The following is a 14,722-nucleotide window of genomic DNA, read 5'->3' as shown; positions in this document are numbered from 1 at the left end:
CAATGCAGCCACTCCTGATGAGACCTGATAGAGTAGCATCAGAGGGAAGGGGAGGAGGACCTCCCCTATCAGTGGACTTGGGGAGGGGCATGCGTGAAGAAGGGAGAGAGAGGGTGGGATTGGGAGGGGAGGGGGGGGCTTATGGGGGGATACAAAATGAATAACATGTAATTAATAAAATAAAAATAAAAAAAGAGTCATGTCACCGTGGGGATGTGACCAACTTTGAGAAAGGGTAGGGCCTGTGAGGGCTGAGCCAACTGGCAGAATCCCAATAACCACAGTTGAAATTATTTGAATACAGAAGAAATGACATTAGATTACTACCCAAACTAAAAAATAAACTGTTTTACTCCACAAATAATTGAGGAACTTATTAAATGGGACAGAATAAACTTCTTGTAGAACTACTCCAAATAATTTATGTGAGATTCAATCTCCCTTGGGGTCGAGTACCATTTCCTAATCTGCAGATGAGAACAGTTCTCCTGACTGTCTGTCTGGAATGGGAGTGGCCAGCACAGCTGCACAGTGCAGGAATGTGGTGAGTATGCTTTCAGAAATGTGACCAAGGCAAAGGCAACAGACGTGTGCAGAGTAACGAATGTGCTCTCATGTCAAAGGCAGTCTTGTTCCCCTTACTAGGGTACCCACTTGGATACTGAACTGCCATGGGCTACATCTGAGCACATGTTCTAGGTTATTTCCATGCATGGTCCTTGGTTGGAGTGTCAGTCTCAGAAAAGACCCCTGGACTTAGATATTTTGGTTCTGTTGTCTCTCACATGAACTCACTGGCTGGCTCTTTGACCACCCCCTACCCTCTTCCCCTGTAGCAGGGTGCAGCCTTGCCAGGCCACAGAAGAACACAATACACCCGGTCCTGGTGAGACCTGATAAGTTAGGATCAGAAGGAAGGGGAGGAGGACCTCCCCTATCAGTGGACTTGGGGAGAGGCATGGGAGAATAGGGGGCAAGGTGGAATTGGGAGGGAATGAGGTAGAGGGCTACAGCTGGGATACAAAATGAATAAACTCTAATTAATATAAAAATAAAAATTTAATTAAAAATAATGTGCTCTCAACCTATGATATGTCCTCAGCAGATTACACAAACTGATCCAATTGAATTTTCAGAAATATGTCAAGTGCAAGGTGTAAGGAAGTATATTTCCAAGAAGAAATGAGGGAGACATGATGAATAAAGGCAATATCATATCTTTAAAAAAATCTCTATAAATATTTTAGGAAGTAATTTTACTTAATGGCAGAATAATTTACTGTCTTAATTTATCATACTTTGTGTATGTATTTGTCTGTGTGCATGTGTGTGTGTGTTTTATGTCCTAACTTTTCTGCATGTGATTGCAGGTATGTGTGCGTATGTGTGTACGTATGTGTGGGCATGCATGTATATGTGGGTGGTTTACACTTTTACACTTCTGCATGTGATATTAAGGATGTATGTGCCTCCCATGGCACACATGTAGAGGTCAGAGGACAACCTTGGGGTTTGGACTTTGCCTGTCACCTCTTTTGAGGCAAGTTTGGATTCTGGAGATCCAATTTAGATCCTCATACTTTCTTGGCAAGTACTTTTATCCACTCAGCCATGTCCCAACCCCCTATTTTTTTACACAGTTCCACCTTGAACCCATAATTTTCCTTCTTCAGCTACATAAATGCTAGAATTTTATCCTAACTTAATGTGTCCATTAATGTATTTTAATTTAGACATTATCATCTGATAGTCATATTTTACTCACAATCAACTTTGTAGAATATATACTTACATGCATATAATATGAATATTATCTTTCTAAATTGTAAAATATTTGGAATTCTAGAACCCTATTTTCTTTCTGGAGATTTGTGAGAATTTCATGAAAGAAAATTTATGTGTCCAATAAACTAGGACATGGTTCATAAAAGCCTGTGCTATAAGAATTATCAATTATATTTCTTAGCATTCTATGAATCACATTTCCCTCTAAATAATCTGGAACTTCAGGAGATTATAGCTATTTGGGAAAAATTGAACGAATTCTAGGGTTACAATTTAAGGGTGGTGGTTTTTTGTTTGTTTTCGTTTGTTTGTTTTGTTTTTTTTTCAGTGATGACTCATATCCCTAAGTATGTGGTATATAGTCCTGAGAAATATTGGCTTGTAATGAAAGCATTTAACCTCCCAGGATATTGATTAGGTGTGTGCAAGAATATGATTGATTATCTTCACTGGGCTGAGCCTGAAGGATATCCTGGCTCTATGGCTTTGTTGTGCTCTTACACAAGCAGGCATAACATGCTTTGACTCACTCTTACCATCCTGTGAGGTATTATGGACATCTCTAGGATCTCAATCACTTTTATTTTATATTTTAAACTTTTTTATTTTTGAGACAGAGCTTCTTTGTATAACTCTGGCTGTCCTTGACTTGCTTTGCAGACCAGGTTAACCTTGAACTCATAGAGATTCGCCTGCCTCTGCCTTCCTGAGTACTGGGATTACAGTCATGTACCACCTCTCCCGGCTTCTGCTCACTTTTAAAATGATGCAATTGTTCAGTTACAACTTTTTCCCACCTCAAGGAGTCACAGTGCAGTAAAAGAGGAATGCATTCTTTTTTCAACCATTACCTAGGTCTAGGGATGGTTCAGGTGACACTGGATTTATTTTCAAACAGTCAGACATCTGCACTGTGCCCCTTCTTTTGAACATCCTAACTCAGATGCTTCCCTCTTCCTGTTTATAAGTGCTCAGGGCACCTTGCACTGTGGCTCCCTTTCCAGGACTGACCTGGTGAGGGCACATATTTTCCACATTTTTTAAAACTGAGATTGGATGTCCTCATCCATATCATTCTTCCTGTTCTAAAAACAAAATGCCATTGTGATTTTTTTCTTCATTTATGTCCACTGCCTTTTCACTATTTTTCATTGCTACCTACCTCCTGTTACTACTTGTTTGATGTCCAAGCTCCTTTTGTTTGGGAAGAGGGCAGTACTCCTTCTGAAACCAGACCATGTATTTTCTTTTGAGAGATTATCTCTTAAGGTACAAATAAGTTGTTATTGGCCTTTTATAAGAGTGCTTAATTAGAGAAAATCGCACTTGCCTTTCATGAGCCTGTGTCCTTTACACCATTGAGAGTTGGACAGACTGAGGGTTCCTGTGACAATGACAGTGAGTCGGTAAAAGTCAATAGCATGGTACCGTCTGAAATGGCCTCAGCAGCACGTAGCTAAAGCCATCTTGGCTAACTGGGTATGAAAACAGTGGAAAGGACAACTAATGAATTAACTTCAACCCCGAGTCTGCAGCACTCAGCTTCTTCTCTGTGCCTTTATGCCCACCTCTCTTGATAACTGAGCGCTCAGAAGAACAATATCACCTATAGCATTGGCCCTTTGTAAGTTATTTATACTTGTTGTGAACATAACATAGGCTTTCAAAGCAAAGTTGTTTTTTTTTAAAGAAAAGGGGGGGGGGGGACCAAAAAGGCACGAGGACCAAAGGCATAGAAAGGTGACATCACTGGGAATGAGGGCTGAAGTGAGAAAAGGAAATCTGAGGCTCTTTCCATCTTATTCACTAACCCTGATCTCAGCAGCTGTTTCTCCTGAAATCGCTTCTGAAGCCAACTCTCTCACCCTCATCATAGCTGCCGTTAACAAAACAAAGAAAGAAACCGTGCCTGTGAAGCAGTCCAACAAGGCCCATGTCTGCAAGTTTAGATTATTATTTTCAAAACGGGAAATTGATTTGCTCATTTATAACTAGAAAGGATTATTTACTTTTCTCAATTTCTTTTTCCTCTCTAGACAACATCTAGCTACATAGCCTGACTGGCCTGGAACTCACTATGTCGACTATGTCACTATGTCACTATGTCAAGCTTGAAACACCTGAGCAGTTCTCCTGCTTCAGCTGCCCAGGTACTGCGATGAGAAATCATGCTTTTCTGGCATGACAACATGTCCTCATGTTGGAGACATTTAGGGCTTCTCCTGTGATTAGATAGAGCTTCCTGTTAGGTAAGAAGAAGATTTAAGCTCTTCCCATCCTTCTGAGCTTATTTCTCTTCTGCAAACAAGACCATATACAAGGAAGAAGGAGACGGACACATGATGTCTCATCCCTGTAATCTCATCCCTTGAGAGGCCAGGACAGGAGGATTGTCCTTAGTACATGGCCAGCTTGGGTGGTGTAACAAGTTCAGGCACACTTAAACTCCAGTGTTGAGTCTCAAAAAAATCAACAAATCAAAGAAACAAATACTGTGAAACAAATATTATTCCTGGTGCATGATTAATAAAAAAGAAAATTTTGGTTGGTTGTCTAGCTTCATGTTAGGGTGTACTTTAATCTTGAAATTTATTAGAATGATAGCCACCATTACTTAATTCTCCACATAAAGTTCTATAGTGCATTGATTTGGTTTCTTCAAAAATATTTCCTGTCAAAATTCCAGTTCTAGATTTAAAAAGCTATATGTTAAACCAGAAATTTGAAATGTTACTTAATAAGTAGAAATATTGGGGCCAGAGCAGTAGTGGGGGCCAGTTTGCAGCAGTAGTGGGGACCAGTTTGCAAGTGCTTGCAAGACACGCATCTGCTCACCTGGGTTCTTTTTCTTCTTGTCAGTTCTACTAAGACAACTTTTCCTTTTCCGTTAAACTTCCAGGGTGCTCTTAAAAGATCCCTGTTTCCTTAATTCATCATGAACACTGCTATGTGCAAACAACAATTGCTTCATGTTGTAATTACTATGCAAAACTACAAGGAGATTTTCTTGAAGACTGAACTTTAAGGCAGGATTCAACATGGCATGCAAAAAGCAACTTGCCCTTCCAAAGACCCACTCTGCTGCCACCTGTCGTTCCTCCAGAGCAATGACTCACCTGCCAACTCTTCATCATGAATTACTGAGAAACACCATCATCTCCGGTATTATAATCAGATTGCATCCCGGATATTTTTATACTCAGGGAGTTTTTGAGTCTGCAACAGTTGGAGAAGCATGTTTTAAAGCAGCCACACATGGCCATACAGACTTAGACTTCTCCCCTGGCACAGGCAACAGGCATTAGAGAAGATTGAAAAGACAAGGAGAGACAGTTTAGGATTTTTTTTGTTACATTATTTTTTATTTTTATATTAGTTACTGTTTATTCACTTTGTATCCCAGCTGTAGCCTCCTCTCTCATTCCCTCCCAGTCCCACCTTCCCTCCCTCATCTTCACCCATGGCCCTCCCCAAGTCCACTGATAAGGGAGGTCTTCCTGCCCTTCCATCTACCCTAGTCTATCAGGTCTCATTAGGACTGGCTGCAATGTCTTTCTCTGTGGCCTGGTAAGGCTGCTCCTCCCTCAGGGAGGGGCAGTAGCTTCACAAGGAGAGCAACAGAACCGAAAAATCTGAGCCCAGGGTCTTTTCTGAGACTGATATTCCAACCAAGGACCATTCATGGATATAACCTAAACCCCTGCTCAGATGTAGCCCATGGCAGTTCAGTATCCAAATGGGTACCCTAGTAAGGGGAACAGGAACTGTCTCTGACAGTTTAGGATTTCTAACTCACCAGAACCAATAGAATGCCTCAAGCAGTGGTTCTCAACCTGTGCTTCATGTCCCTTTGGAAAATCTCTATTTCCAAAGATATTTACATTGCACTTCATAACAGTAGCAAAATTACTGTTACAAAGTGACAACACAATTTTCTGGTTGGGTCTCACTGTCACATCAGCAACTGTGTTAAAGGGTCACAGTATTAGCAAGAGTGAGAAACAACTATGACAGCTTATGAAGAAAAAACCCAGAATTTAATGGCAGCAGTTATGGAAGTAACATTTTATTCCAGGAGTACCCAGGGTCCTGTCCCTTAACCCCTTTGTATATGAATTAGTCTCACTACTAAAAACTGTCAAGACAGAAATGGGAAGTCGAGTCCTTCCTTTGAGCTGTTCAGAGTTTCGGTCTTTAACAGTATTTCATGTCCCCAGAAATCAGCCCCTCTAAGGCAGCTATCTGAAATACAAGCAGCCACCGGGAAAACTACAATCAATAAACAAATAGCAACTATATGGCAGATTGCTATTCCTAAAATAGGCACACAAAGGAATATTAAATTTGGTCCTCTGTATACTTTCTATTTTAGGTTATTTTTGTCTTTTGTTTTATTAACTTTTCTTACAGAAACAATTTTATCTCAGTTAAGTTTGTTATTGCTCAGAGTATTAGCATGAGGAACAAATTTCTAATTTTCTTATTTGTATTTGTTAATAGTAGAGTTTGTTTTTTTAGTGGGTTTCCAGCTTTTAACAGACACAATTAAATGTATGTTTTTAAAATACATCTTAAATATATATTTAAATTAGCAATGCTAATAACTGTCTCTCCTGCTCTTTACTTCATGCACTTGGGGAAGGACACTTCATACTCATCAAGGGAAAATTCCACCAGGGAGACATCACAATCCTGAACATCTATGCCCCAAATACAAGAGCACCCACATTAGTAAAAGAAACATTGATAAAACTTAAACCACACATAGATCCCCACACATTAATAGTGGGAGACTTCAACACCCCATTTTCAACAAAGGACAGGTCAATAAAACAGAAATTAAACAATGTCTCTAACAGAAGTCATGAATTAAATGGACCTAACACCCAAACACAAAAGAATTTACCTTCTTCTCAGCACCTCATGGAACCTTCTCCAAAATAGACCATACGGTTGGTCACAAAGCAAGCCTCAACTGACACAAGAAGATTGAAATAATCCCTTGTATCCTCTCTGATCACCATGGAATAAAGCTGGACCTCAACAACAACAGAAATAACAAAAAGCCTACACATACATGGAAACTAAACAACTTGCTACTAAATGACAGCTGGGTCAGGGAAGAAATACAGAAAGAAATTAAAGTCTTCCTAGAATTCAATGAAAATGAAGGCACAACATACCCAAACTTGTGGGACACAATGAAAGCAGTGCTAAGAGGAAAGTTCATAGCACTAAGTGCCTTCAAGAAGAAATTCGAGACAGCTCATTCAAGCAACTTAATGGCTCACCTAAAAACCCTAGGAAAAAAAGAAGCAGACAGACCAAAAAGGACTAGATGGCTGGAAATAATCAAACTCAGGGCTGAAATCAATCAATTAGAAACAAATAAAACAATTCAAAGAATCAATGAAACCAAGAGCTGTTTCTTGGAGAAAATCAACAAGATAGACAAATCCTTAGCCAAGCTAACTAAAAGGCAGAGAGACACCACCCAAATCAACAAAATCAGAAATGAAAAGGGGGATATAACTACAGACACTGAGGAAATCCAAACAATCATTAGGACTTACTTCAAAAGTCTATATGCCACAAAATTTGAAAATCTAAATGAAATGGGCAATTTTATGGATCAATTTGACTTACCAAAGCTGAATCAAGACCAGGTAAATCAATTAAATAGTCCTAAATCCCCTATGGAAATAGAAGCAGTCATTGAAAGTCCCCCATCCAAAAAAAGCCCAAGACCAGATGGTTTCAGCACAGAATTCACTCACAAAACTGATTGTGTTAGAAAATACTTTCTATTTCATTCCCCTAAAACTAGAGGTAAAATAATGCAGACTATTTAGTTTCATGGTAGAATGAGATTGTGTCTTATGCTATATTTTAATTATTTCAATAATTACCTTCATGTATTTCACAAAATCTGAGTCATCTTGAAGTCATCAATTCAGAGATCATATTAGGGCACAGGGATCTTTTATGAGACTGTTTCTCCAAGGACCATGTATGGATATAAACTAGAACCTGTGTTCGGATGTAGCCAATGGTAGCTCAGTATCCAAGTGGGTTTCCTAGTAAGGGGAAAAGGGACTATTTCTGACATGAATTCAATGGCAGGCTCTTTGACCTACCCCCACCCAGAGGGAACAGTGGCTCTGCAAGGCCACAGAGGAGGACTTTGCAGCCAGTCCTGAAGGTAGCTGATAAACCAGGGTCAGATGAAAGGGGAGGAGGTCCTCCCCTATCAGTGGACTTGGAAAGGGGCAGGGAGGAGATGAGGGAGGGAAGGTGGTATTGGGAGGGAATGAGGGAGAGGGATACAGCTGGGATACAGAGTTAATAAAATGTAACTAATATTAAAAAATTTTAAAAATTAAAAAAAGAAAAAATAAATTATTTTTTAAAAGTAAAAAAAAAAAAAAAGTTTATCATCAAGCTATTCTGACTTTCTCCCTGACGGTTGCACGAGTGTGGCTGCTCTCCTTGCATTTGAGAATGCTACAGTGATATGCCTTAGGGGTGAAAGTATGCAGGTCTGTGTTAATACATGTGCCCAGCTTAAGTTGTGGTTTCTTTTTTTTTTAATTAATTCGTTTAATGTGTCTATGAGTGTTTCCCCTGCATGTATGTACACGGTGTGCTCAGTGCCTATAAAGGCCAGCAGAGGGTGTTGGTTTGTAATGCCAGGATCATGGGACCCTCAGAAACCACCAGGAGACAACTCGATGCAATAGCAAGAGAGCTTTACTATGAGAGCGATCGAACTTGGGATCCAAGTCTCACTGACGCAGCAGTAGAGAATGGGACCTCGAGCCCTGAGTGAGCAGGGTTTTTAAAGGGAAAGACTGCAAGCAGGGCGTTTCCATGACAGCAAGCAGAGGGGCACATGTTTCCATGACAGCAAGCAGGGGGCACATGTCTTGACATTACAGGATTAGCTAAAAGTTAAAGCGGCAAGGTGACCTTCTCTGAGGCACATAATCACAATTGCCTAAGGCATATGATCACAATTGCTATTCTTCTAAACTATATCTGAAACACTGGGGAGAATTTTCCTAGCCGATTCCCAACTGATTCTCACTGGTTATTGCCAGGGAGATTGTCTCTATTTTGTATGAAGTATTTATTCTGTGATATTTCCTGGCGGCTGTTGCTAGTAGAGTTAACATTGTTGTTTGCCAAATGTACATTCTGTGATATTTCCTGGTACCTAAGTTCAGATCCTAGTCAAGATGGCTTTTTATTTCAAAATGGAGTTATACACAGGCTAACTTAAACTCTTCAGGATCCCCTATACTAAACTTAAATATACAAATGGTTGTGAACCACCATTTGAGTGCTGGGAATAGAACTCAGGTCCTCTGGAAGAGCAACCAGTGCCCTTAAACACTGAGCCACCTCTCCAGCCTCACATCATGAGTTTCAAGACCATCCAGTATTGCTTAACAGATGTAGGAAAAATGAAAAAAAAAAAGGCAATTACAAAGTTTCTATTTACAATGATCAAAATTAGCTTAAATCAAGTAAGTGCTAAATCTGAGATGTTCGGGGCAGGAGTGCTGGCCTGTGCTACATTCCATAACTTTACTGCAGCCTCTGAACACACGAGAGGCACATATCGCATTGCACATGCGATGTATCATGTATCATATCATGTATCATATCATGCCATGTAAAGTCAACCAACACTGCTCGAAACATCTTGACAGTTTCAAGACCACCCTTCCATGAACCACACTGTACTTACCTTGCCAACAAAGTTTCTGTTCATATTGAAATACAATGATCTAATTATGAAAGCAATTAAAAGATTTTTTTTTCTACCACCATCTTTTAGCATGTAAGTAACAAATTAGTAAGTCATTGTATTGTATCTGTTAGAGTATTTGATTTTAAAAATCAAGTAGCTGGGGCTGTAGAGATGAATCGTCAGTCAGGAGCACTTGCTGCTCTTGCAGAGGATCCTCTAGCAGAGGATCTGAATTCAGATGGTGGCTCACAGACAATGGTAACTCCAGTTCCAGTGGAACACAATAATTATATTACATGTGTGTGTGTGTGTGTGTGTGTGTGTGTGTGTGCATGCCTATACATGAACATGTTACTGAACATGTGTGCTAGTTAGAGTACAACTTGTGGGACTTGGTCCTTACTTCCACTATGGGGTTGGGGGAGGGTGGTCTAGCTCAGATTATCAGACTTGGAGGAAAGTGCCCTAATCTTTTGAGCCATTTTGCCAGACCTGATTTTAGTTTAAAAAAAAAAAAAACATGCTCAGTGATAATTGGTTGGATATTAGGACAAGTAAAATGGACTAAATGTATTTTTGCCATTTGTTTTTTCAAAATATGTGTTTGCCTGTGTCCTCAACACTGATGAATTCAAATTAAAAATATCTTATATGAGACACTCTGTCCCTCAGTATCAAACATGCACTCAAAATTTAGTTTTTTTGTAAAAATGTACAAGCACACTCATCTCATTGGTATGCAATTTTATGTTCATTGCTAACAAATGCTACAACTAGATATATACCAACAGCTTGTGTTAAACTAATTCATTAAGGTTCAATTGTCAGTAAATGTTATACATGTCTACTTACTTTATGAACCTTCATACCCAAATTCATGTAAATGTCACAGGTATGAAAAGCTCTGCCTTACAGGATGGTATATATATATATATATATATATATATATATATATATATACATATATATGTACTTACATGTATGTGTGTGTATGTGCTCTTTTGATCTAAAGGCTACATTTATTGTAGGTTCATTAAAAAGAAGAGCCTTCCATTTAACAATTAATTTTGCTACTGTGCTAGGGTAATAAAGGCCTTGCCAAGCAAACATTAAGACCAGAGTTCAGATACCCTGCACACACATAACAGACAGGCGTGTGAAGGGGCCACCTGTAATCCCAACAGTTAAGAGGCGAGAGACAGGACACCTCTGGCAGCTGGCTATAGACTGGCTGAGTGAGCAAGGCCCACAGTCAATGGGAGACTCTGCTTTCCCAAATAAAATGGGCAGTGCATGAGAAGTAAAGGTGATAGCAAACTCTGCTCTCCACATGAGCACATGTGAACAGGCGTGGGCTCATACACATGGGAGCATGCACACACAGTACACGCCCACACACACACAAATCTAGCAACCGCATCCCATAGAAAAATTTGAAAAATTAATTAATTACATTTGGGGTTTTTTTTGATGATCTCATACATGCATTTAATGCATTCTGATTATGGTTACCTCACTTCTCTTATCTTTTCCCCGACCTTGCCAACCAATCTGTTGCCTACAGGTCTTTTCCCCATATTCAGGACTATTTGTTTTGTATTGTGGCACACAGAGTTTAGTGAGGGCCATCTGTATAAAATCATCTTTTAGTTTTACTTAATGTTAGATATATTCCTTATTTAAAGCAGCAGAGACATATATCTTGTATTTCCGTTCATTTTTAAACTTTTGCTATGTAGCCTGCTGCTACAACAAAGCCTGACTACATTGATAAAATTATAAGTGTCTGAATAAAAATGAACTACAAAAGGATACAGATAACAACATACAAAAGATACAGATAACAATTAAAATACCTTTGCATGTTGGTCTTCAAAGAATATTTTTATTACTGGTGGACAGCGTAGAACTCTCAGTGCTGGGAGCTGTCTCTAGTCTCTATGAGAATTTTAAAATTCACTTTAGCATTATTGGTCTTAAGCACTTATTTAAAACTGCTCATGTATGGTAGGCTCCCATCCTGTTCCCTCTCTTCAACCACTTCCGGTGTCTATGGTGTCTATTTTATTTACCCTACTGAAAGCATCTTGCCTAGGATCCTCGTTGTTATATAGCTTCTTTAGGTCTGTGGATGTAGTATGGTTGTCCTGTATTATATGTCTAATATCCACTATAAGTGAGTACATACCACATGTGTCTTTCTGGGTCTGGAATACGTCACTCAGGATGATCTTTTCTTTTTTTTTATTTTTATTTTTATTTTTATTTTTTTTATCAGTTACATTTTATTAACTCTGTATCCCAGCCGTGTCCCGATCCCTCATTCCCTCCCAGTCCCTCCCTCCCTCCCTCATCTCCACCGTGCCCCTTTCCAAGTCCACTGATAGGGGGGACCTCCTCCCCATTCATCTGATCCTGTTTTATCAGGTATCTTCAGGACTGGCTGCAAAGCCCTCCTCTGTGGCCTAACAGGACTGCTCCTCCTTTTCTAGTTCCTACCATTTGCCTGCAAATTTCATGATTTCCTTGTTTCTAATAGCTGAATAGTATTCCATTGTGTAGATGTACAATTTCTGCATCCATTCTTCAGTTTCTAGATTCTGGCTATTATGAATGAAACTGCTATGAACATAGATGAGCAAATGTTTTTGTTGTATGGGGGAGCATCTTTCAGGTTTATGGCTGAAACCATAAAATGGTATAGCTGGGTCTTGAGGTAGCACTATTCCCAATTTTCTAAGAAAGTGCCAGATTGATCGCCAAAGTGGTTGTACAAGTTTGTACTCATAGCAGCAATGAAGTAAGGTTCCCCTTTCTCCACATCCTTGCCAGCATGTGCTGTCACTTGAGTTTTTGCTCTTAGGTGTTCTAATGGTTGTAAGATGGAATCTCAGAGTCGTTTGCATTTCCCTGATGACTAAGGAGGTTGAGTATTCAAATGTGTCTATGCCATTCAGTATTCTTCTGCTGATAAGTCTCTGTTTTGCTCTGTATCCCTTTTTTTAATTAGATTATTTGGCTTATTGGATTTTAATTTCTTGAGTACTTTATACCTTCTGGATATTACTCCTCTTCTGGATGTATGGTTGGTGAAGATCCTTTCCTAGTCTGTAAACTATTGTTTTGTTCTATCAACAGTGTCCTTTGCTTTACAGAAGCTTTTCAGTATCATGAGGTCCCATTTATTGATTGTTGATTTTAGAGCCTGTGCTGTTGGTGTTTTGTTCAGGAAGTTGTCTCCTGTGCCAATGAGTTCAAGGCTCTTCCTCACTTTTTCTTCTAACAGGTTTAGTGTATCTGGTTTCATGTTGAGGTCTTTGATCCACTTGAACTTTAGTTTTGTGGTCGGTGATAAGTATGGATCTATTTGCATTTTTCTACATGTAGACATCCAGTTAAACCACCACCATTTGTTGAAGATGCTGTATTTTTTTCCATTGTATGCTTTTAGCTCCTTTGTCAAAAATCAAGTGTCTGTAGATGTGTGAGTTTATGTCTGGGTCTTCCATTGAATTCCTTTGATCCAACAGTCTGTTTCTATGCCAGTACCATGCAGTTTGTATTACTGTTGCTCTATAGTACATCCTGAGAACAGGGATGGAGACACCTCTGAAATAGTCCACCTAGCAGGAGATTGAAGCAGATATTAATACTCACAGCCAAACTTTGGGCAGAGCTCAGGGAGTCTTTGAAAGAGTGGGGGAATAGAAGGACCTGGAGGGGACAGGAGCTTCATAAGAAGACCAACAGAGCCAAATAATGTGAGAGCATGTGGGCCCTGCAGAAACTGATGAATCAACCAAGGAAATGCATGGAGAGGACCTAGAATCCCTGCTCAGATGTAGCCAATAGGCAGCTCAGTCTCTATGTGGTTTCCCTAGTAAGGAGCAGGGGCTGCCTCTGACATGAACTCTGTTGTTTGCTCTTTGATCACTTTCCTGTGGTGTGTGTGTGGGGGGGAATGGTCATTGCTAGGGCACAGAGCAAGAGGATGCAAGCAGTTCTAATGAGATTTGATCTCAGCACTCAGGGAGGCAGAGGCAGGTGGATAGTTGTGACTTCAAGGCCAGCCTGATCTACAAAGCAAATCCAGAACAGCCAAGCCTACACAGAGAAACCCCGTCTAGAAAAACCACCCCACAAATATTTTTTGGAAAATATTAAATTAGAAAAGTAATCAGCAGTTGAGAAGGCACAACTACTTAGAAGAAAAGAAATAAAACTTGTAGCTGAGCCATGGAGACTGAGTGCCTATTTATACAGGTAGATGAAGGTACCTATGTCATACCTGCACAAGACAGAGTTTTCAATCAAGAGGACCTTAAGAGGAATGTAGTTCTCACTACTGAGAAGAGTAGCAAGGCTTTGGGATGCTAGCTATGTCCCACTACATTTAGCTTGTATTTCCAGTTAAGGCTATGGCTCTGGAGTAGATTAGAGCAAGTGATAATCAGCTGTTTAAAAAGGAGAAGCGTATGTATGTGTGTGTGAATGGGGTAAAAGGTTAAATTTATTCAAAATCCTGGTAGAAATTTAGAAAACAATATTCGTTTATTGTTAGTGACATTTGTGGCTAAATATAGTGATTCTTAAAAATTATCTAGTTTGTGGTGAATAAATTCTCTGCACTTTGTAGTTCTAGCCATATTATATATATTTCTGCTCAGCAGTACTATCAAGAAATCTCTCTCTCTCTCTCTCTCCCTCTCTCAGTTCTTCCTGATAAATGCTGTGACACTCACAGAGAAAATGAAACCTGGCCCCTTGACCTCTGCAGTGATCATGAATTGCTTTTTTCATCCTTACATAGCTATCTTGTGAAAGAAAGGTGACTGGTTTGGTCAAAGAGAATATTTCAAAAAATCAATTGTATTAAAACATTTGCATTATTGTATTCTTCACCAAAAGTCAAGCTCCTGCCTCCAACCCTTTAGGGTAGAAATACTTTTTGATATTTTTCTATGCTCTGCACATATCTCTCTATGTACATTCTTATTCCTGAGAAATTAGATCTTTGTCTATTGCCTGACAACTCAATATTATTCCAAAAGGAGATCAAGCAATTGAATCAAGATATTCCCCCTATCAGTGGACTTGGAAAGGGGCACGGTGGAGATGAGGGAGGGAGGGAGGGACTGGGAGGGAATGAGGGATTGGGACACGGCTGGGATACAGAGTTAA

At 39.6% G+C, this 14,722-nt stretch overlaps 1 long non-coding RNA gene across 2 annotated transcripts in view; it reads left to right on the top strand.

The window, feature by feature from the left end:
- Positions 1-6,380, top strand: part of LOC132654744 (uncharacterized) — a 229,602-nt gene extending 223,222 nt beyond the window's left edge. For both annotated transcript variants that reach the window (XR_009592453.1, XR_009592454.1), the window contains exons 3-4: positions 3,822-3,935; positions 4,685-6,380. This is a non-coding gene — a long non-coding RNA (uncharacterized LOC132654744). The remainder of the gene's footprint in view (positions 1-3,821; positions 3,936-4,684) is intronic.
- Positions 6,381-14,722: the final 8,342 nt, after the last annotated feature.

This window comes from Meriones unguiculatus, chromosome 6 (genome assembly GCF_030254825.1).
Source record: "Meriones unguiculatus strain TT.TT164.6M chromosome 6, Bangor_MerUng_6.1, whole genome shotgun sequence".
NCBI lineage: Eukaryota > Metazoa > Chordata > Mammalia > Rodentia > Muridae > Meriones > Meriones unguiculatus.
This window is presented reverse-complemented; position numbering and strand designations above follow the sequence as displayed.